General features: G+C 41.4%; 2 pseudogenes; both read left to right on the plus strand.

Annotated features, from left to right (window-relative positions):
* The first annotated feature begins 498 nt into the window (after window positions 1-498).
* LOC124851296 lies at window positions 499-10,238 on the plus strand (annotated as a pseudogene).
* Window positions 10,239-12,948: 2,710 nt separating this feature from the next.
* LOC118101457 lies at window positions 12,949-23,539 on the plus strand (annotated as a pseudogene).
* Window positions 23,540-24,625: the final 1,086 nt, after the last annotated feature.

Below are 24,625 nucleotides of genomic sequence, written 5' to 3' on the forward strand. Positions count from 1 at the left end.
TTACTGCACATAAACATTGTTCTATATCCCCAGGTGGATAGACAACAGACAGACAGACAGACAGACAGACAGACAGACAGACAGACAGATAGATAGATAGATAGATAGATAGACAGACAGATAGATAGATAGATAGATAGATAGATAGATAGATAGATAGATGCAGCAGGTTATCAGGCACATAACACTAAAAAGTAATATGAAGTTCAAAACTATACAAATGTGTAACTATATAAATATGTACACATATGTGTTTTTATATATTTTCAGATGTTTAAATTTTAATATAATTATAGTAATAATGACACATTCACCTTTACTAAGTATCGTTGCAATAAGTTATGAAACATGTCAATTAATAAGACACATTTCTAATATCTGTGTTGAGACAGATGGAAAACCACAGTCTGTATGAAGTCCCATAACACCGTGACACCCCCTGGTGGACGGGTGCGGCGCTGCAGCATCAGTCCCAGCTGAGAGTAGTTCAGTTTCGGTTTCTATTACTCGGAAACGACAGTGAACTCACATCCCCCCCTTAAAGGCAGCAGGCTGTACGTCTCCTGCCGCAGGGAGACAGACAGAGCACAGACAGAGCACAGACAGAGCACAGACAGAGATGGAGGAGTCGGACATATTCAAGTTCATCTGTGCCAACAGAGGAGCGGTGGACACCGAGGAACTGTGCAACGTGGGCTCCGCCAATGTGTCGCAGATCATCCGGAGTGAGAGGTTCCTCCTGTGTGGAGGTGGAGGAGGAGAAGGCCAGGAGGTGGTGGTGGCCAGGACCAGGCTGAGGCTGTGCAGGGTCAAGGACTGTCCGGGGACATGTTCGAGACTCCACCTGTGTAAACACTTCCTGTTCAGCGGCCTCTGCTCCTTCAGCCTGCACAGGTAAACAACGCGTTAGTTTACACTCTAAACAACAACAGGTTGAGGTTCGATGGAAAAACCTCAAACTGGCCTGTTGCTGCTGTTGTGCACTTAAATGTACTCGAGAGATACCGGAATTGTTTTTAAAGTAATTAGTATTCGTCAGATTATAGCCATCGTCCCTTTGAGTGTGTTTTTGAACCGTCAGGCTCGTTTCCTTGTCCCAGTTTACTGGATCATGGCTGCGTTTCGTGTTGACCTGGATTTAAAGGCCTTGACACGCATACAGTTGACGTTTCCTGACTTTTCATTTCAAAGTCTGCATCCATGGTGTAGGACTGATTTAACACATCAGCTGGAAATGTGATTGTTTATCAGATCTTTTTTAAAAAAAATTTTATGTAGGTTCAAAGTTTATAAAGTTTAAGAAAAACACAATTTATGGAATATCCTGATACTGTGGGGGAATTGACGCCCTCTGGTGCAGAGTTAAAGAATGATACTCTAGAAAAAGCTGTCAGGTTGGTTAGCAAACAATGTCACAACAGTTGTGACCTGCAACCTTAGACTGTATATAAAGATGAAAGGCACGACGGCACTCTTTATGCCAAATTAAGCTTACCTGCTTAATATTTTTTACAAATTTAAACATAACTAGAAACAAAAAGATCAATGCTGTAAATAAATTATTTCCTTAATAGGAACAGTTTGAGTCAGTTTTCCTGTCATTTGTCGGTGCTTATAGATGGATGACAAATGGCTCCCAAAAAAGTGAAGCCAAAAACATCTTGTTGGCTCCATGTTAGTGGATGAGACATGGACCAAACCTAAAAATCAAAGTACGTGCTTTTTTCTGAAGATGGTTTCGGTCATTTAGATATTTATCACCCTGATGTATGTTCAAATAAAAAAAATAAATGTTACGTTTGTTTTTAATTAGTTATCTGATGTGTAAAATGTGGTGAAACATAATGATTGACAGCCAAGACTCCCTCACGATTGGAGTTGAGGGCGGCTCCACTGCACAGACTCTTTTAAGCTCACAGCTCTGATAAAATGGTGACCTTTAACCTTTTTAGTGTTGATAAGTCTTTTATGGGACAGGAGTAAAGACACACCATGAACACACTGTATATAATGGCGTCGTATGAAATGCAGAGCTGCAACATTCATAATTTTAGTATGAATTTTAACATTTTACACCAGTTTTAAAACATTTTTCTCTCCAACAGACAGAAGTTGAACCTTACATTAGCTAGCCTACATTTTTGTGTTAGAAATACACTGAATGTTCTAAAAATCTAATCAAATAAAAAAAATAAAAACATAACTATGCTACTCTCAAAATGTTACTTAGGAGAATTTTGGAAATACAAGATTCAATGTAAACTTTTTTTTCTTTGCGGTTACACCCGTTGCCAGTAGGGGGTGCTGCAGCCTCCTCAGAACCCCCACTTCCAGTGGTCTTTGTACAGAAATTTCCACTGTATATTAACAATCAAACTCTGGGTCTTTGTGTGTTGTTGTTTTATGACAGGGGACGATGCCGCTTCTCCCATGAGCTGAACTCTGACCACAATGAGAGGGTACTGAGGCAGCATGAAGTGGAGAGCCTGAGCAGGACAGAGCTGTGCACGCTGCTGCTGCAGAACGACCACACGCTCACGCCTAATGTAAGTCTGACAACACACACAAGGTGTATCCACATAGTTTCATCGGTCACAGGGGGGATCTGAACTAAAAATGACCGTCTCAGTGTATGTACGGGAACATGGCTCCTAAATGTGATCACTGGAGACCTTAAGCTGCGGATGCCTGACATGAATCTCTGTTATAACTGGGGGTTATAGAGATGGCTGTAGAAACAGACCTGTTCACAGACTCTTGACTCCAGCACAGTCCAAGTTGAGCCAGTTGCAGCATTTGCACAAAGTCAAAGACAAGCATAAACTAAGCTTTACTTTATGTGTCAGTAACTGTGCTTGAGCAGACTTCTGAAGCCCCTGTTAATTTATTTCATATTTTATCATTGACTACGTTTACATGGACACTAGTATTCTGATATTAAGCTTAAAGGGCTAGTTCACCCAAAAAATGAAAATCCCCTCATTGTCTAGTCACCACTATGCCTATGGAGGGGTGGGTGAAGTGTTTGAGTCCACAAAACACTTTTGGAGTTTCCATGTAAACGTAGTTACCAGTTTGTTGACTTGATCAGCTCTCATGTTTAGTTGGATAACATAAAGGACTTGCTCACTGAAGGAAATCATTATTGTTTTTGTTTACTTGATGTAGCAACCTTTTTCCTCTTGTCTCGTCCTCCCTCTGACAGATATGTCACGATTACAACAACGGCGATGGCATGTTTGGCCTGTGTCAGGCTGGAGTTGGCTGCGAAAGACTGCACATCTGTGAGCGGTACCTGAGGGGTAACTGCACCTGCTCCAGGACTCATAACTTCAATGCTCCACAGCCACTGAAAATCCTGAAGGAGAAAGATGTGCCTGACGAAATCCTCCACTCCTTGAAATTCGTCTACAGAAACAAAGATGCTTTAAGGTTGTCTGGTCAAAGGGGAGATCGTCAACAGCAGCAACCAGGCTCTTCTACCAGTGACGGCTATGCTGCTGCCAACTTTGCTTGCGCCAGCGGTCCGAATTTCATACCAACAGAGTACTACAGAGGGAGAGGCGGTTTCCAGGGAAACAGGGGCAACAGGGGTAACAGGGGTAACAGGGGTAATAGGGGTAATAGGGGTAATAGAGGTAATAGGGTAATACAGGGCAACAGGGGAGTTCGAGGCAACAGGGGAAACCAGGACGGCGTTGAACAGCTTCAACCATCCGGTTCCAATAGTGACTTCCTTATTGACTTCAACGCCTTAGATCTGTACACTGAAGACGGACTGAGCGAAGGCAACAGTGAGCAGCAACAACTAAACTCTTCCTCCATCACTGATGCGAGCAGCGACAATGGGAGAGGTGGTTACCGTGGCAACAGGGGAAACGGGCAATTATCAATGGCTGCCGAATACCAACAATGATGACCCAAACAATAGACAAAGGCCTGTCAGAGGTAAACTTCATCAGCTGCAGGATAAATTCAACCTGTTGTCTAAAATCAAAACGAAACATCATTGTACATTTTGTTTGTTTCCTTCAGATAAAACTGAGATCTGTATGCATTTCATCATCGGACACTGTAAACATGAGGGTGAGTAATCGATGCGAAATCAACATCATCAGCATACTGGTGCTTTACCTGCTCATGGCTTTGATGAGGCATCACTTATACCGTTCATATTACCGATGTGTCCTCAGATAAGTGTTTCAGACCTCACGACAAGATGCCGTACAGGTGGCAGGTCAGAGAGGAGATGCAGTGGACCGCCCTGCCCAAAAATGAGGCGATTGAAAAGGACTTCTGTGACCCCCAAAAAACCAACAGGTACTCTCAGCTCACATCCAATAGGATTGTACAATAGTTCGGTAATTCTGGGAAGATGATTTTCTTACACCTGGTCCCCACTGGGTGTGTGTGCCGCATGTGACGGCTGCGTAGCTGATCTGCTGCGTCTCGCACACGGCTGTTGTGCTGTTCACACAGGGAGCATTTCCCATAATGCATTTTAACTTTCAGCGAATCGTAATGTAGTTCATCAGTCACATGTCTTAAACGATGACATTGTGTAAATTCACGCAGATGTCGCACCCGGTCTTAAAGGTATAAAGGCGCAGATGCCATACGAGGTCTTAAAGATATACGCACACTGGTGTCGCATGTGGTCTTAATGGTAAATGAATGAGGTGCGATTATACAAATAAATCCTTACTATTTAAATCACTACAATCAATATTTCCACTTTCATACACCGGAAAGAAAAAGTAATAATATATAGATGAAATTAGAGCTTTTTTTAGTGTTGTGTTGTGATGGTGAGATGTTTCAGGAAACTAACATATAGGTGTAACTCAATAGTTCACTTGATTGAATCTATAACTTTTTTCTTTTCTTTCATTAGTGGTACTACCCAGCCTGTAGATTTTGACCTCATGACCTGTGGACCCAGAAAAGTACGACGACTCTCCACCTGTAACTCTTTGGTTGAGCCGACCTACCTCCACACCACCGAGTGGGTCTGGTACTGGGAGGATGAGTTCGGAAAGTGGAACGCGTACGCTTCATCCGTGAGTAACTGACTCAGACTCCTTATCAGGATGTGAGAAAGTGACAGTTATGTTCCTTCGATGCTACAGCTACAACGACCAGTACATTTTACACAATAGATGTACAGCAGAACCAGGGTGGAAAGAATATTACAATTTAACAGAGTCAAGTCAAATAACTGTTATTTATATATCTCGACATCGCAAATCAAAACGTTGCCTCAAGGGGCTTCACTATCTGTACAGCAAACCACTTTCTCTGACCTTAGACCTTCAGCTCCGACAAGGAACAGCTCCCATCAAAATCAATGATCTCATCTTTTTATTGTGTTACTGTTTCATTGATATTATTTATAGATTCAATTCCACATTTAACTCCCTTGTTACACTTATTTGTCTGTTTGTGTGTTACTGTGTTTGGTGTCCAATACCCCCCCCCCCACCAATTAAATAAATACATGAATAATGGAATCAAATTTTCAAATAAACATACTACTTTTATACTAGAAGTGAGAAGAAGCTAATAACAAATCAACACAAATTGTCTGTGAGATGTGACGCTCTGTCAATAGGACACAGGAAACACACTTGCATATAGACCCACACATATATAGATATATATATATTTGTTGTCAGTTTGTCAATGTCAACAAGTGGGAGATCATGTCATTGTTGGAAATTCAGTCAGAGGCAAAAATAACTTTTTTATGGTCCAAATGAAGAGTGTAAGCGAACATAGTGAGGCTGTGCATGGGTCTCTGGGTGTCTGCCCCGGGCCTTGTAACCACCCCCACTCTGATGGCTCAGTACCACCCCCGCCTAGTTTTCAGCCTGGAAAAACCCTGAGAGAGGGATAGACAGAGGGGGAGAGAGAGAGAGAGAGAGAGAGCTGCAAGCTGCAGACGGCTGTTTTATTTCATTCTTGATTCTTATGCTGTTGCTATTTAGCCAGTTTTAAATGTTATTGACGGTGTTAACTCCCTATACTAATAACAGTAGGATGATTTTCACAGGAACCCTGTAGGTGACTGTACTGTATGCACTTGTTTGTTTGCGCATGCATGTGACATGTTAACTACTGGACTGGTACTGACCAAGTTGCTCCTGATTGTTCATCTTTAAGCTGAGATTGGTTTTGTGGTAAACACCGAACGTATTCATCTTGGTTTCCAGACTGGAGGACACAGCGCAGCAGACATGGAAAGCAGTGAGCTGGAGAAGAGGTTTCTGGCCAACCCCAGAGACGTGGTGGACTTTATCGTTGGTTCACAGTCGTATTCACTCAGTTTCCAGGGTAAAGAGAGATAATGCAAATGAGCATGATGTTTACAGTTATGAAATATTCAGGTGGTATTACAAGGATGTCTTTTCTTTTCTTTTTTAAATCTCAGACATGATACAAACAAACAACCATTATAGCACAAAGAGACTCGTGAGGAGACGGCCCCAGTTCGTCACTGGAGCCGATGTCAGAGCAAAGAGAGTGAGGTACGCAAGACATCCAATGTATAGTGTGTCAGCCTATTTCATCCATGTGGACAAACTAACCTTTGTTTGCTGTGTGTCTACAGGAGGCCTCTGGCTCAACCAAACTGTCTTGCTATACCAGACCACTGGGACAAGACACAGATTCCTGCTACAGGATACAAGGTATTTTTGAATACACCTCATCTTTCAACTGAACAAATCTTTGTATTCCACTAGAAATACAAAAAAAAACTACTTCTGATGTGGATGGTGCAGGTGAGGAGGGCACCAATCCTCATCCTCTGGGGTCATCTGGTCGAAGGCTCCTCCTTCTCTTGCTTGCAGCTCTTATGTGAATGCATAGGTTTTTTTCATTCATTCTTTTTGTATCGTCTTTCAAAGGTGAAATCACAGTTTTGTATGTAGCTGAAGCTTTGGAAACAAACATGATTTTTATAGATATGGTTCAATGGCATCTGTTTATATAAATATATATTTTATTTTAGGCTCTCTAAACAGTTAATATAACTTAGATATGAGGATTGTATCCCATTGTTTGCAAAGAGAGCCTTAGACATCTTACACTCTGCTACTCAAACAATCGTCTTCAGATCTTCAGACCCAAGTTCACAACTTTTCAAAATAAAAGCTTGATAATTCGATTTAAAGCATGACAACAACAAAACTAACTTTGGGCTTTTACTTTGAAGTCAAATTGCAGTTTGTTCAATTCGTAGGTAGGTGCTTTGAAAAAACATGGTTTTGGTAGAAGACAAAAGTAGAATCTTTTGGTGACAATCACTTTTTTATTTGGGTTCATCAAAGGCAAGTTAACAATATACACACAAAAAAATGCCCTATCAAATTAAAAGAGGATGAAGATTTGTCAAAGTTGTGTTCACAACGCTGCCTCTGAGTTTTTCGAGAGAACTTGGAAAAGATAATTTACTGTGCTGTGTGGTTTTTGTTCTCCAGCGAGTCTCCCTGAAGCACACCTCACAGGAATTTACGGAGATTGAAGCTCTGTTCTTTAAAACCATGAGAGGCTTTGACATCGTCACAATCGAGAGGATTCAGAACAAACCACTGTGGGAAAGCTTTCAGTTGTACGTATGGTGAACTTACCAGTCAAACACTTCCTTCTGATCTGTTGTGAGTTTAATTTCTTTGTTGTTATTGCATCTGTTCTGGTCACGTCACTGTCTTGTTGTTTAACCTTTGAAAGTAGAACTGACACATTGTTCTTCTTGCAAATGAAAAGTGGAACACACCTTACAACGTCAGCTTCAGTTCGGTAACTCGATTGCTGCTGCTGTGACATAACTTATCTTTCAGTTTACTTTAACTTTTTGGCCCTGTTTACATTTGGTATAAACATCTGTGTGTTCACATCTGACCTTAAAGTGTATCAATATACATTACCTTCATTTACGCATCTCATGTCAGTGTTGATATTATGGCAACAAACGAATCAAAGTATAGACATTGAGAAACTTAAAGATACATTTAAACTGTAGCTGGTCAGAGGATGTCAGCTGAGTAGGCCGTCTTTTATGTGGCCCAGGACGTATTTTCGTTCTCAGCAAAACAGACTGAGGCCACATACGTCCCAGACATCCTGTGAATGTGGTCTAAGTGATCGGATTCATTGAGCATAAGAGTGTGGGTGCGTTCAGACGGGTTTGATCACCAACCCTAGCTATACTGTTTTTTCATTCCTAAACAAAGGCAGAGGACTCAGATGAGGACCAACAATGGTGGACGCAACGTGCGAGAAGAACAGCTCTTCCATGGCACCGACTCCGTGCACGTGGATGCCATCTGCCTCACCAACTTTGACTGGAGGATCTGTGGAACTCATGGAACCGCTTTTGGCACAGGTGCGATGAAGAAATGTTCGTCCAGGGCTTTGAACTTTTATATCTTTGGTTTTAAACATGTTGGGCACTGGGAAGTAATGAACATTTTACACTCCCATCAAATGATAATTAATACTTGACAAAACATTCTGTAACCATATTTATTACTTGAATGAGTAGCTTTAGTCTCCTTCCACATACATTATAATGTTTTCTCACATTAAAACATAAATCTGCCATCTCTCTCTGTTTCCAAACACAGGTAGCTACTTTGCCCGCGACGCCAAATACTCCCACAGCTACACCGATGACTCTGACGTCCAATCCATGTTCATCTCACGGGTGCTGGTGGGAGACTTCACCAAAGGTTCCTCTGACTGCCGCCCTCCTTCCAAGGACGGCAGGGGCGCAAACCTCTATGACAGCTGCGTAGATGACGTCACAAACCCGTCTATCTACGTCGTGTTCGAAAGGCAACACATCTACCCCGAGTACCTGCTGCAGTACAAGACCTCAGGCCTCAAGACAGTACAGCCACCGATCGCTACCAACCCGTACGTCACCACTCCACCCTCATTTGTACGCAGCACATCAGCTCAGTCTAACACAGCTTCAAACCAACCCAGCAATTTGAGTTACAATTCCAACTCAGCCACCTTCCAGTACCCACGCTCACCATCGTCTTCATCTCTACCCAACAAGAAAAAATCAGATTCCTGTGTCATTGCTTAGGTGCAAAAGTGAAGTGAATGGATCGTGCAATAGTAGAAATCCTTTTTGTTTGACGTGAGAGGAGAGTTGAAAGAGCTCATGCAGAATGCTTTGGATAATTTGGTGTATAGATTTAAAATGGTAAGAAACTTTAAAGTGTGTAATGAGGAGTAGAGAGGCATTTATGAAGCCTGTGACGGCGTTGATTAACATGGTTAAACTCAAATTATTAACCACATAGATAGAAACAGTAGTGGGCAAACAGGAAATATAAATGAAAAGTTGATTTACAGTAACCGGGTAAGCATTAAATTTTAAGCTGATCAACCAGTGATTTGCAAATGTTAATAGTTTGTAAACAGTTGATCGTGCTAATTGTTCAGCGAGGCGCTATTAGTCTTTGCATTTCCTCTTTCGCAGTTAACACAAGCTTTGTGCATTCATTCATGAATTGAATGATTTTTTTACTCCAGCTTTGTGCTAGTGATCCTGCTGTCTAAGGCAGAATGCAGGGAGGGTTGAAAAGTTTTTGTTTTGTATTTTTTCCTCACTTTTCTTGAGAGTTAAGAACAGAGGATGTCACATCTTGTCAAGCCCTAAGAGGCAAATTGTGATTCGTGAACACTGGCTATACAAATACATTTTGAATGATTGTTTGGTTGATTGATTGATACCAAACAAACTACTTGTACATGTATCAGTGTGGTGTTTGAATGAAGCAGACGTTCAACCATACAGTGGCGTTACAGCTGCAGACTGTGGGTGAGAAGAGATGAATGATGTTGTTATTACACACCGTTACATCAGTGACAGCTGTGGGTCGACATGTTCTCCTTCTGCGCCTGAGTGCCATCATCTAATATTTACCTCTGCTGATACCAGCCTGACAGATATCTCAATCACTCCGCTTACCACAGATGTTTGCTGCATGAATTATCTTTTTGTCAGAAGGGTCGTAATTAGTCATGTTGGAGTTTCGGGGCCAAACAGCGTTGCAGCCAAATCCAATACAATTGAAGTAAATGGTGATTTCTTATTCTTCTTCAAACGTAAAAAAAAACAATATCTCCATACTGCTCCTGTGGTGTCATCCAAATGTCTGGAAGCCCCAACATTCAAATTCGAATTGTATTGTACTTTTTAGTAAACTCTTTCTACCTTGCTTTTATTTTCATTTAACTATTGTACTGGTTTCTTCTTGTCCAACACCTTTCATTGGACTGTGTTAACATGCATATGACAAATACAACTTGAAACTCTTATGTGAACTGACATGGTACAGTCCAACTCTGACCACTCTCTGGCAGTGAGCAAAGATAAATGATAGAAACAAAAAAGATAGATTATTTTTAAGATAATATTCAAACATTGTATATATTATAGTACTACTACTATAATAATAATAATAATAATAATAATAATAATAATAATAATAATAATAATAATAATAATCATGATGTCTTTATTTATATTTGTGGTTTTTGGTTTCATTCCCCTTTTTTCTTTTTTTCCCATCACATCCTATTCTGTCCCTTTATCGAGAGACGCTTAATTATGCTGTCAGCCAATGAGCTTCACAGACCGACTGCGGTAATCAATGAACTACACCCCTCACGTTCCCGGCATGCATTGTGTGGAAGTAGTGAGAGAGAAAGAGGGATAGAGAGAAGGAAGGAGGGAGAGAGAAAGAGAGAGAGAGAGAGATAGGAGGTTAGTCTGGAGGCTGAGGAGGACCGTGGAGCAGAGCGCAGAAGATGAAGCAGCAGCAGCAGCAGAAGAAGAAGAAGAAGAAGACACCGTCGCTCACTCAGGTAAATACTTAGTAAATCTGCGCATTTATTTCTTCGCAGCATCGTCCCCACTTTCTGTTGTCAGAGGAAGGTGCGTGCTTCCTGCTGCGGGATGTGCGGGTTTGGAGGAGGAGGGAGAAGAAGAAGCAGCAGCAGCTGCACCTCACAATGAAATGAAGCCCCCTCTCTTTTCCGGGTATATACTGTATATATAAGGTAGCTAATTTGCCCGCGACGCCAAATACTCCCACAGCTACACCGATGACTCTGACGTCCAATCCATGTTCATCTCACGGGTGCTGGTGGGAGACTTCACCAAAGGTTCCTCTGACTACCGCCGCCCTCCTTCCAAGGACGGCAGGGGCGCAAACCTCTACGACAGCTGCGTAGATGACGTCACAAACCCGTCTATCTACGTCGTGTTCGAAAGGCAACAAATCTACCCCGAGTACCTGCTGCAGTACAAGACCTCAGGGCTCAAGACAGTACAGCCACCGATCGCTACCAACCCGTACTACCCCTCATTTGTACGCAGCACATCAGCTCAGTCTAACACAGCTTCAAACCAACCCAGCAATTTGAGTTACAATTCCAACTCAGCCACCTTCCAGTACCCATTATGGAAAAGTCACTTCCAGCATGTATAGATTCTCAAAGGAGGGGGTTGGGGGCAGGAAGCAATGAGGCTGATGGGAAATGTGCTCCGAGGTAAATGCAGATGAGTGATGCTGATGGATGATGAATACATCCTGATGTTTCAGAGGACTGATCAACGATTTGACTTACATGTTTACATGTTATTTTATCATGTTACTTATCCTCCATCAAGGTTTTATATTTTCATCGCCGCTTGTTTGTTTGTTAGATAGCAGCATCACATATAAATAACTGCACGGACACGATGACATATGGCTGAGGAATATGCTGCAGAAGTAGGATTTTAAAATCAATTTCTTTAACATTTAACTTTGAATGTTCCATTAACTTTAACACTTCCACCAATTTCCTTGCAGGGAAGATCGCAAGTGCTCAGGCCCGCACAGTGCTGCTCGCAGCCCTAGTTTTTAATATGCATTTTAGTTTGTGTGTGTATTTGAGCTGCAAAATAAAAATAATATATGTTCAGTTCTCTCCTTGGTGCAGCTGGTATTAGTCACCTTGTTATCTGTGTGGGAATAAAACCTTAAATGCATTGAATCAGATTCAGTGTTTTCACTAAAACGTGACAAAGTGTGGGCAGGATGCATTCTGTCTTTGAAGTAGGCTGATTTTTTTTAGATGCTGGGATTGACAGATTACATTAATGGGATTACAGTAATCAGATTTAACAAAGTGACAAATGTAATCCTACACGCCTGGCGTGAAAAGACACACGTTAATCAGACACTTTAAGAGAAAACGGACGGCAGTAAATACAGAGAGCATTTAGATTAATGAATAAAAATAGATTTCATGTTACTTTTACTGACATCACATGGTTTAGAAGAATTTAAAATAGTCTGTGGAGTTGACATTTTTCAGTAAGTTAATTGCATTAAAATGACACTACAATATTTTTTATTATATCTATTACATTTTTTTATTGAATATAGCCAAGTCCCTTGGTGTGTCTTTTTGGGGGTCACTGGAGGAGAGATGTAACTTACTGCACATAAACATTGTTCTCTATCCCCAGGTGGATGGACCGACAGACAGACAGACAGACAGACAGATAGATAGATAGATAGATAGATAGATAGATAGATAGATAGATAGATAGATGCAGCAGGTTATCAGGCACATAACACTAACAAGTAATATGAAGTTCAAAACTATACAAATGTGTAACTATATAAATATGTACACATGTGTTTTTATATATTTTCAGATGTTTAAATTTTAATATAATAATAGTAATAATGACACATTCACCTTTACTAAGTATCGTTGCAATAAGTTTTGAAACATGTCTATTAATAAGACACATTTCTAATATCTGTGTTGAGACAGATGGAAAACCACAGTCTGTATGAAGTCCTATAACACCGTGACACCCCCTGGTGGACGGGTGCGGCGCTGCAGCATCAGTCCCAGCTGAGAGTAGTTCAGTTTCGGTTTCTATTACTCGGAAACGACAGTGAACTCACATCCCCCCCTTAAAGGCAGCAGGCTGTACGTCTCCTGCCGCAGGGAGACAGACAGAGCACAGACAGAGCACAGACAGCACAGACAGAGATGGAGGAGTCGGACATATTCAAGTTCATCTGTGCCAACAGAGGAGCGGTGGACACCGAGGAACTGTGCAACGTGGGCTCCGCCAATGTGTCGCAGATCATCCGGAGTGAGAGGTTCCTCCTGTGTGGAGGTGGAGGAGGAGAAGGCCAGGAGGTGGTGGTGGCCAGGACCAGGCTGAGGCTGTGCAGGGTCAAGGACTGTCCGGGGACATGTTCGAGACTCCACCTGTGTAAACACTTCCTGTTCAGCGGCCTCTGCTCCTTCAGCCTGCACAGGTAAACAACGCGTTAGTTTACACTCTAAACAACAACAGGTTGAGGTTCGATGGAAAAACCTCAAACTGGCCTGTTGCTGCTGTTGTGCACTTAAATGTACTCGAGAGATACCGGAATTGTTTTTAAAGTAATTAGTATTCGTCAGATTATAGCCATCGTCCCTTTGAGTGTGTTTTTGAACCGTCAGGCTCGTTTCCTTGTCCCAGTTTACTGGATCATGGCTGCGTTTCGTGTTGACCTGGATTTAAAGGCCTTGACACGCATACAGTTGACGTTTCCTGACTTTTCATTTCAAAGTCTGCATCCATGGTGTAGGACTGATTTAACACATCAGCTGGAAATGTGATTGTTTATCAGATCTTTTTTTTAAAAAATTTTATGTAGGTTCAAAGTTTATAAAGTTTAAGAAAAACACAATTTATGGAATATCCTGATACTGTGGGGGAATTGACGCCCTCTGGTGCAGAGTTAAAGAATGATACTCTAGAAAAAGCTGTCAGGTTGGTTAGCAAACAATGTCACAACAGTTGTGACCTGCAACCTTAGACTGTATATAAAGATGAAAGGCACGACGGCACTCTTTATGCCAAATTAAGCTTACCTGCTTAATATTTTTTACAAATTTAAACATAACTAGAATCTTTGCATAACTAGAAACAAAAAGATCAATGCTGTAAATAAATGTGTTTCCCAAGACTCCAAACTATTTCCTTAATAGGAACAGTTTGAGTCAGTTTTCCTGTCATTTGTCGGTGCTTATAGATGGATGACAAATGGCTCCCAAAAAAGTGAAGCCAAAAACATCTTGTTGGCTCCATGTTAGTGGATGAGACATGGACCAAACCTAAAAATCAAAGTACGTGCTTTTTTCTGAAGATGGTTTCGATCATTTAGATATTTATCACCCTGATGTATGTTCAAATAAAAAAAATAAATGTTACGTTTGTTTTTAATTAGTTATCTGATGTGAAAAATGTGGTGAAACATAATGATTGACAGCCAAGACTCCCTCACGATTGGAGTTGAGGGCGGCTCCACTGCACAGACTCTTTTAAGCTCACAGCTCTGATAAAATGGTGACCTTTAACCTTTTTAGTGTTGATAAGTCTTTTATGGGTCAGGAGTAAAGACACACCATGAACACACTGTATATAATGGCGTCGTATGAAATGCAGAGCTGCAACATTCATAATTTTAGCATTTTACACCAGTTTTAAAACATTTTTCTCTCCAACAGACAGAAGTTGAACCTTACATTAGCTAGCCTACATTTTTGTGTTAGAAATACACTGAATGTTCTAAAAATCTAATCAAATAAAAAAAATAAAAACATAACTATGCTACTCTCAAAATGTTACTTAGGAGAATTTTGGAAATACAAGATTCAATGTAAACTTTTTTCTTTGCGGTTACACCTGTTGCCAGTAGGGGTGCTGCAGCCTCCTCAGAACCCCACTTCCAGTGGTCTTTGTACAGAAATTTCCACTGTATATTAACAATCAAACTCTGAGTCTTTGTGTGTTGTTGTTTTATGACAGGGACGATGCCGCTTCTCCCATGAGCTGAACTCTGACCACAATGAGAGGGTACTGAGGCAGCATGAAGTGGAGAGCCTGAGCAGGACAGAGCTGTGCACGCTGCTGCTGCAGAACGACCACACGCTCACGCCTAATGTAAGTCTGACAACACACACAAGGTGTATCCACATAGTTTCATCGGTCACAGGGGGGATCTGAACTAAAAATGACCGTCTCAGTGTATGTACGGGAACATGGCTCCTAAATGTGATCACTGGAGACCTTAAGCTGCGGATGCCTGACATGAATCTCTCTTATAAGAGGGGGTCATAGAGATGGCTGTAGAAACAGACCTGTTCACAGACTCTTGACTCCAGCACAGTCCAAGTTGAGCCAGTTGCAGCATTTGCACAAAGTCAAAGACAAGCATAAACTAAGCTTTACTTTATGTGTCAGTAACTGTGCTTGAGCAGACTTCTGAAGCCCCTGTTAATTTATTTCATATTTTATCATTGACTACGTTTACATGGACACTAGTATTCTGATATTAAGCTTAAAGGGCTAGTTCACCCAAAAAATGAAAATCCCCTCATTGTCTAGTCACCACTATGCCTATGGAGGGGTGGGTGAAGTGTTTGAGTCCACAAAACACTTTTGGAGTTTCCATGTAAACGTAGTTACCAGTTTGTTGACTTGATCAGCTCTCATGTTTAGTTGGATAACATAAAGGACTTGCTCACTGAAGGAAATCATTATTGTTTTTGTTTACTTGATGTAGCAACCTTTTTCCTCTTGTCTCGTCCTCCCTCTGACAGATATGTCACGATTACAACAACGGCGATGGCATGTTTGGCCTGTGTCAGGCTGGAGTTGGCTGCGAAAGACTGCACATCTGTGAGCGGTACCTGAGGGGTAACTGCACCTGCTCCAGGACTCATAACTTCAATGCTCCACAGCCACTGAAAATCCTGAAGGAGAAAGATGTGCCTGACGAAATCCTCCACTCCTTGAAATTCGTCTACAGAAACAAAGATGCTTTAAGGTTGTCTGGCCAAAGGGGAGATCGTCAACAGCAGCAACCAGGCTCTTCTACCAGTGACGGCTATGCTGCTGCCAACTTGCTTGCGCCAGCGGTCCGAATTTCATACCAACAGAGTACTACAGAGGGAGGGCGGTTTCAGGGAAACAGGGGCAACAGGGTAACAGGGTAACAGGGGTAATAGGGGTAATAGGGGTAATAGGGTAATACAGGGCAACAGGGGAAACCAGGAAGGCGTTGAACAGCTTCAACCATCCGGTTCCAATAGTGACTTCCTTCTTGACTTCAACGCCTTAGATCTGTGCACTGAAGACGGACTGAGCGAAGGCAACAGTGGGCAGCAACAACTAAACTCTTCCTCCATCACTGATGCGAGCAGCGACAATGGGAGAGGTGGTTACCGTGGCAACAGGGGAACAGGGGCAATTATCAATGGCTGCCGAATACCAACAATGATGACCCAAACAATAGACAAAGGCCTGTCAGAGGTAAACTTCATCAGCTGCAGGATAAATTCAACCTGTTGTCTAAAATCAAAACGAAACATCATTGTACATTTTGTTTGTTTCCTTCAGATAAAACTGAGATCTGTATGCATTTCATCATCGGACACTGTAAACATGAGGGTGAGTAATCGATGCGAAATCAACATCATCAGCATACTGGTGCTTTATCTGCTCATGGCTTTGATGAGGCATCACTTATACCGTTCATATTACCGATGTGTCCTCAGATAAGTGTTTCAGACCTCACGACAAGATGCCGTACAGGTGGCAGGTCAGAGAGGAGATGCAGTGGACCGCCCTGCCCAAAAATGAGGCGATTGAAAAGGACTTCTGTGACCCCCAAAAAACCAACAGGTACTCTCAGCTCACATCCAATAGGATTGTACAATAGTTCGGTAATTCTGGGAAGATGCTTTTCTTACACCTGGTCCCCACTGGGTGCGTGTGCCGTGTGTGACGGCTGCGTAGCTGATCTGCTGCGTCTCGCACACGGCTGTTGTGCTGTTCACACAGGGAGCATTTCCCATAATGCATTTTAACTTTCAGCGAATCGTAATGTAGTTCATCAGTCACATGTCTTAAACGATGACATTGTGTAAATTCACGCAGATGTCGCACCCGGTCTTAAAGGTATAAAGACGCAGATGCCATACGAGGTCTTAAAGATATACGCACACTGGTGTCGCATGCGGTCTTAATGGTAAATGAATGAGGTGCGATTATACAAATAAATCCTTACTATTTAAATCACTACAATCAATATTTCCACTTTCATACACCGGAAAGAAAAAGTAATAATATATAGATGAAATTAGAGCTTTTTTTAGTGTTGTGTTGTGATGGTGAGATGTTTCAGGAAACTAACATATAGGTGTAACTCAATAGTTCACTTGATTGAATCTATAACTTTTTTCTTTTCTTTCATTAGTGGTACTACCCAGCCTGTAGATTTTGACCTCATGACCTGTGGACCCAGAAAAGTACGACGACTCTCCACCTGTAACTCTTTGGTTGTGCCGACCTACCTCCACACCACCGAGTGGGTCTGGTACTGGGAGGATGAGTTCGAAAGTGGAACGTATGCGCTTCATCCGTGAGTAACTGACTCAGACTCCTTGTCAGGAAGTTATGTTCCTTGGATGCTACAGCTACAACGACCAGTACATTTTACACACCCAAGCACAAAGTAAACTACGCCATCGGAAATGATGGGACAAACGCTAAACAGCGTGTTCAGATCAGGCTGTTCAAACAGGTTTGTTCAAATGCCGGCAAGTACAAACCTGTCTGTGATATTCCTCTCGATAATTCAGATATTTTTGATAAGAATAAGGAGTAGAATCGACAGAGAGACATGGCTGAGACGTGCTGCCCTCTCTCCCCATGGCTCTTTAATCTTACCACCAGCTCAATACATGATGCTATATATTACTCGATTAGTGGCCATTAGTCAATACTTTTCACTTCAGTCTTAGTCTGGGGTGAGGATTATATTTATATTATATATATATATACAGTATATTATAATAGTTTTTGATGTAGTACTCAATTATCGGAGCTGCACTGGCTGTGGTCCATGTGGACTCTGACAGTTGTCGTGTCACTGTTGTAGCACAGTCAGTAAAACACAGATCACACCAGGACTGAACTTTGCACTTCTTCTGTCCCGCTCACGATCCACTAAACCCGCACTGAACTGACAAGCAGCGGCTTTACATAACCCAGCAGTTCGTTATAGTCTGTTTTCCCGTCTTATGTTTACAGGAGACATTTCTTCTGTCCCTGCTGTATTCTGTCGTTGGAGCTGCTCACCATGAAAGTTTTAATCCTCTCCTTTATGCGTCTACATCCACACAAACAAATCCAGAGAGGCAGAGAGGCTGTGTGGCTGCGTCTCGAGGGAAGAGATTAGTAGCAGCAGCACAGATTGTATCCAGATTCCATAAATTTAAAATTAGTTTTAAAGTGGTGGAGCTGCTTCAACTATAGCCGATCAGTTGTCCTCCAGGTTTACCCATCCCATAAGAACTTAAAGTTGTAGATATCAGTATTTTCACCAGCACATGGACAGTTATGGTGTAAATCGGCAGTTTTGGCAGATTCAGGGGCCTACGACCCTTCTGATTCGAGTTTATTTACCTGAGTTCAGTCTTGACCTTACCTCATTTATTTTGCAGCATTTCACTTTGTCTAAACACGGCTCTTCAATCAGAATCAGGTTTACTGGCCAAGCTCGTCGTGAACACAATGAATGTGACTGTGTTTCTCAATAGACGTACAGCAGAACCAGGGTGAAAAGAATATTACAATTTAACAGAGTCAAGTCAAATAACTGTTATTTATATATCTCCACATCGCAAATCAAAACGTTGCCTCAAGGGGCTTCACTATCTGTACAGCAAACCACTTTCTCTGACCTTAGACCTTCAGCTCCGACAAGGAACAGCTCCCATCAAAATCAATTATCTCATCTTTTTATTGTGTTACTGTTTCATTGATATTATTTATAGATTCAATTCCACATTTAACTCCTTGTAACACTTAGTTGTGTGTTACTGTGTTTTGTGTCCAATACCCCCACCAATTAAATAAATACATGAATAATGGAATCAAATTTTCAAATAAACATACTACTTTTATACTAGAAGTGAGAAGAAGCTAATAACAAATCAACACAAATTGTCTGTGAGATGTGACGCTCTGTCAATAGGACACATGAAACACACTTGCATATAGACCCACACATATATATAGATATATATAGATATATCTATATATATTTGTTGTCAGTTTGTCAATGTCAACAAGTGGGAGATCATGTCATTGTTGGAAATTCAAAATAATAGGCAAAAATAACTTTTTATGGTCCAAATGAAGAGTGTCAGCGAACATAGTGAGGCTGTGCATGGGTCTCAGGGTGTCTGCCCCGGCCTTGTAACCACCCCCACTCTGATGGCTCAGTACCACCCCGCCTAGTTTTCAGCCTGGAAAACCCTGAGAGAGGGATAGACAGAGGGGGAGAGAGAGAGAGAGAGAGATGCAAGCTGCAGACGGCTGTTTTATTTCATTCTTGATTCTTATGTTGTTGCTATTTAGCCAGTTTTAAATGTTATCGACGGTGTTAACTCCCTATACTAATAACAGTAGGATGATTTTCACAGGAACCCTGTAGGTGACTGTACTGTATGCACTTGTTTGTTTGCACATGCATGTGACATGTTAACTACTGGACTGGTACTGACCAAGTTGCTCCTGATTGTTCATCTTAAAGCTGAGATTGGTTTTGTGGTAAACACAGAACGTATTCATCTTTGTTTCCAGACTGGAGGACACAGCGCAGCAGACATGGAAAGCAGTGAGCTGGAGAAGAGGTTTCTGGCCAACCCCAAAGACGTGGTGGACTTTACCGTTGGTTCACAGTCGTATTCACTCAGTTTCCAGGGTAAAGAGAGATAATGCAAATGAGCATGATGTTTACAGTTATGAAATATTCAGGTGGTATTACAAGGATGTCTTTTCTTTTCTTTTTTAAATCTCAGACATGATACAAACCAACAACCATTATAGCACAAAGAGACTCGTGAGGAGACGGCCCCAGTTCGTCACTGGAGCCGATGTCAGAGCAAAGAGAGTGAGGTACGCAAGACATCCAATGTATAGTGTGTCAGCCTATTTCATCCATGTGGACAAACTAACCTTTGTTTGCTGTGTGTCTACAGGAGGCCTCTGGCTCAACCAAACTGTCTTGCTATACCAGACCACTGGGACAAGACACAGATTCCTGCTACAGGATACAAGGTATTTTTGAATACACCTCATCTTTCAACTGAACAAATCTTTGTATTCCACTAGAAATACAAAAAAAAACTACTTCTGATGTGGATGGTGCAGGTGAGGAGGGCACCAATCCTCATCCTCTGGGGTCATCTGGTCGAAGGCTCCTCCTTCTCTTGCTTGCAGCTCTTATGTGAATGCATAGGTTTTTTCATTCATTCTTTTTGTATCGTCTTTCAAAGGTGAAATCACAGTTTTGTATGTAGCTGAAGCTTTGGAAACAAACATGATTTTTATAGATATGGTTCAATGGCATCTGTTTATATAAATATATATTTTATTTTAGGCTCTCTAAACAGTTAATATAACTTAGATATGAGGATTGTATCCCATTGTTTGCAAAGAGAGCCTTAGACATCTTACACTCTGCTACTCAAACAATCGTCTTCAGATCTTCAGACCCAAGTTCACAACTTTTCAAAATAAAAGCTTGATAATTCGATTTAAAGCATGACAACAACAAAACTAACTTTGGGCTTTTACTTTGAAGTCAAATTGCAGTTTGTTCAATTCGTAGGTAGGTGCTTTGAAAAAACATGGTTTTGGTAGAAGACAAAAGTAGAATCTTTTGGTGACAATCACTTTTTTATTTGGGTTCATCAAAGGCAAGTTAACAATATACACACAAAAAAATGCCCTATCAAATTAAAAGAGGATGAAGATTTGTCAAAGTTGTGTTCACAACGCTGCCTCTGAGTTTTTCGAGAGAACTTGGAAAAGATAATTTACTGTGCTGTGTGGTTTTTGTTCTCCAGCGAGTCTCCCTGAAGCACACCTCACAGGAATTTACGGAGATTGAAGCTCTGTTCTTTAAAACCATGAGAGGCTTTGACATCGTCACAATCGAGAGGATTCAGAACAAACCACTGTGGGAAAGCTTTCAGTTGTACGTATGGTGAACTTACCAGTCAAACACTTCCTTCTGATCTGTTGTGAGTTTAATTTCTTTGTTGTTATTGCATCTGTTCTGGTCACGTCACTGTCTTGTTGTTTAACCTTTGAAAGTAGAACTGACACATTGTTCTCTTGCAAATGAAAAGTGGAACACACCTTACAACGTCAGCTTCAGTTCGGTAACTTGATTGCTGCTGCTGTGACATAACTTATCTTTCAGTTTACTTTAACTTTTGGCCCTGTTCATTTTGGTATAAACATCTGTGTGTTCACATCTGACCTTAAAGTGTATCAATATACATTACCTTCATTTACGCATCTCATGTCAGTGTTGATATTATGGCAACAAACGAATCAAAGTATAGACATTGAGAAACTTAAAGATACATTTAAACTGTAGCTGGTCAGAGGATGTCAGCTGAGTAGGCCGTCTTTTATGTGGCCCAGGACGTATTTTCGTTCTCAGCAAAACAGACTGAGGCCACATACGTCCCAGACATCCTGTGAATGTGGTCTAAGTGATCGGATTCATTGAGCATAAGAGTGTGGGTGCGTTCAGACGGGTTTGATCACCAACCCTAGCTATACTGTTTTTTCATTCCTAAACAAAGGCAGAGGACTCAGATGAGGACCAACAATGGTGGACGCATCGCGCGAAGAACAGCTCTTCCATGGCACCGACTCCGTGCACGTGGATGCCATCTGCCTCACCAACTTTGACTGGAGGATCTGTGGAACTCATGGAACCGCTTTGGCACAGGTGCGATGAAGAAATGTTCGTCCAGGGCTTTGAACTTTTATATCTTTGGTTTTAAACATGTTGGGCACTGGGAAGTAATGAACATTTTACACTCCCATCAAATGATAATTAATACTTGACAAAACATTCTGTAACCATATTTATTACTTGAATGAGTAGCTTTAGTCTCCTTCCACATACATTATAATGTTTTCTCACATTAAAACATAAATCTGCCATCTCTCTCTGTTTCCAAACACAGGTAGCTACTTTGCCCGCGACGCCAAATACTCCCACAGCTACACCGATGACTCTGACGTCCAATCCATGTTCATCTCACGGGTGCTGGTGGGAGACTTCACCAAAGGTTCCTCTGACTACCGCCGCCCTCCTTCCAAGGACGGCAGGGGCGCAAACCTCTATGACAGCTGCGTAGATGACGTCACAAACCCGTCTATCTACGTCGTGTTCGAAAGGCAACACATCTACCCCGAGTACCTGCTGCAGTACAAGACCTCAGGCCTCAAGACAGTACAGCCACCGATCGCTACCAACCCGTACTACCCCTCATTTGTACGCAGCACATCAGCTCAGTCTAACACAGCTTCAAACCAACCCAGCAATTTGAGTTACAATTCCAACTCAGCCACCTTCCAGTACCCACGCTCACCATCGTCTTCATCTCTACCCAACAAGAAAAAATCAGATTCCTGTGTCATTGCTTAGGTGCAAAAGTGAAGTGAATGGATCGTGCAATAGTAGAAATCCTTTTTGTTTGACGTGAGAGGAGAGTTGAAAGAGCTCATGCTTTGGATAATTTGGAGCATAGATTTAAAATGGTAAGAAACTTTAAAGTGTGTAATGAGGAGTAGAGAGGCGTTTATGAAGCCCGTGACGGCGTCGATTAACATGGTTAAACTCAAATTATTAACCACATAGATAGAAACAGTAGTGGGCAAACAGGAAATATAAATGACAAGTTGATTTACAGTAACCGGGTAAGCATTAAATTTTAAGCTGATCAACCAGTGATTTGCAAATGTTAATAGTTTGTAAACAGTTGATCGTGCTAATTGTTCAGCGAGGCGCTATTAGTCTTTGCATTTCCTCTTTCGCAGTTTTTGATTGCATCAATTTCCATACTTCGGGTACGTTATGATTAATTTAGTTTTCCTTGGTATAACAGATTTTCAACCTTTGACACACATTTAACCTTTTTATAACAATTTTTTTAAATTTCCACTCTTACACCTTAAAATAATTTGTAACCATCATTGTTTTAACACTAATAAAGTAACAAACACGAGTGTAGTTCTGATAGATGTGCTGAGGAAATGTTAAACAATACAATCCGATTAAAAATGCTCACAATGGATAGTTCACTAAGTCATTGTGTAATGAAGAGATGCTGCTGCACAGTGCCATTAGAGGGCGACACAATCAATTCTCGTCAATTCAAAAATGAACTCGATGGCTTCTTTCCCAAAATGTCAATGGTTTTGGTTTCACACAATGAAAGTGTGCAGTTATTGATTCTTGAAATCGACACTTACAGATAATGCGTAGTTATTTACAGTATGATTCCTCTGTCGCTGAAAATATTGTGTCGTTTATACTGTTGTGCATTAAAAATAAATAATAATTTTAATGGAAAACTGGCTCATATTATAATTTCTCTTTCCTCTCTCTCTCTCTCTCTCTCTCTCTCTCTCTCTCTCTCTCTCTTAAGTGAATTGAAAATGCCACCAGCGGTCGTGTCGGGGCTCTTAGTGAAATGAGGCAGGGCATGAATGATGATCAATATGGCTGCCAGTGCTTCCTGTGACATGAGACATTAGGCCTGCAAATCACCCCCCAAACACATACACACACAACATATACACTAGCATCCACCTCCTGTTGTGTTTCCCAACATGCTGCAGTGTATGTGAATACATACTATACACACTAAACCTGTAAGCGTTTCTCTTTTCCACATTTAGCTGCTTTTGAACTATGCACAGAGAATCATCCAACATGCAGACAGCTCTTACGCTCCCTCACCAATCTCACATTTACCACCCACTACTGACAATATTACATATTTAGGTATAAAGTTCTCCCCCATGTACTCTGTAGGTGTAGTGACAAACCTTAGACTGTATATACAAATGGACGGTGCGTCTCGGCTTACCAGAAATGAAGCCAAAATATTTTGGATACAAATGCTGCCATCTTGCTCATTGAAACGCAACATCGACTCTGCTGTCGATGTTGCGTTTCATTTTACTTTTATAGCATCAAACAACTAATTAAAACCAAACTTAACAGAAAAATGAACTCTTCAAAATCAGAATGATAAAAAACTACCAAATATGACAGGAGCAATCTTTGAGAGAAATGTATTTAAAGTGTACTTTTTAGTTTGGTCCCATCCACTAACATGGAGGAGGCAAGGTTTATGACCGAATCTAGCCAGCCACCAGGTGGCGACCCAGACAATTCGGCTTCACTTTTGGGGAGCTGTTGTGTCGTCCATCTTGTAATACAGTCTACGGTTTGAATAGAGCCATACAATTATTTTCCCCATTTCCAGCTGGTGGCTCTATTAGGCAAACAAAGAACTATCACACGTCTCTGCACTGACCCATTGGCTTCTTTCAGTTTGCTGTTTTGCTTTAACTTCTCAACCACTTAGCATTCAGCTAACTTTGCATCTTAGCATTTTGCAGCTGAAGAGGCAGATATTTGTCTCAGAAGTG

The sequence above is a fragment of the Hippoglossus stenolepis genome, chromosome 22 (assembly GCF_022539355.2).
Source record: "Hippoglossus stenolepis isolate QCI-W04-F060 chromosome 22, HSTE1.2, whole genome shotgun sequence".
NCBI lineage: Eukaryota > Metazoa > Chordata > Actinopteri > Pleuronectiformes > Pleuronectidae > Hippoglossus > Hippoglossus stenolepis.